The sequence below is a fragment of the Puccinia triticina genome, chromosome 14A (genome assembly GCF_026914185.1).
Source record: "Puccinia triticina chromosome 14A, complete sequence".
NCBI classification, from domain to species: domain Eukaryota; kingdom Fungi; phylum Basidiomycota; class Pucciniomycetes; order Pucciniales; family Pucciniaceae; genus Puccinia; species Puccinia triticina.
Window position 1 is genome coordinate 4,850,978 of NC_070571.1, and position 997 is coordinate 4,851,974.

The window sequence follows — 997 nt, forward strand, 5'->3', positions numbered from 1 at the left end:
GATAGATTGGGATACTATCGACGACTTATGCTCCGAGAGCTGAACATTGTCCCCGACAAGCTAGGTGCTGGTGTTGGAGACAAATTCATGATGGACTTGTTCCAATGGAACTCGTGCGTACCAGTTTTTTGTTAGCTTTTCTCAGTGGTTTGGATTCTTCTATTCATTGACGACTCTTTGTATTATCAGGCGTGGGCTTCTAGTAATCTCCTCAGGCTACCAGCACAACAGCGAGCACTTTACTTTCCAGACAAAGTGGATGGGCGAACGACTCTTGGCTCGAGATGAGAACAACAAAGTTTACCAGGGTGGTCTCATCTCTGATGTGACATACCGATTTTTTGAAAACGGCTACTTGCTCACCACGTTGATGTTCTGCGAGCAAACAGCAAGATGGATCCCAGCACAGCTTTCTTGGATTCGTGGACTCAGCACAAATTACTACAAACTTCATTTCTCAGCACTCTTGAGACAGTTCATTCGGCCGGACATCACTCCAGCGGAGCGTGACTTAATGGCTCGCCAAGTTGTTGATTTCTCACTCGCTCAAACAGAAGGGTTCAAGGCGGCGTACATGGAAGTTTTTGGATGTACTGACCCAGACAGAGCAGCTAAGATGATCAAGGGGTGTCACCAGCACTTCCGGGCTCAGGTCACCAGGGTGAGGCGAAATCGTTTGATCCTCTCTGCAGATCAAGACGTACGTTTCCTATTTTTCTTCTCAGCTTTGTACAAACTATTACAGCTTATGGTTCTGTTTGCTAAAAATTTGAACTACTGATTTCTCAGGCTGAATTTCAAAAGAAGTGCATGGCTTTACTGGATCCGATTGAAGAAGGTGGACCGACACACGAAGAAAAAATTGACGAGTTGCGCCGCCTCTTCCCGAAGACCAAGTGTTGGCTAGACTGGTGGACTATGTCCGACATCCGAGCCATGCTCTTTCCATCCCGTCGGCCCATGTTGGACGACCATCCAGATGGAAGCGATGGACTTC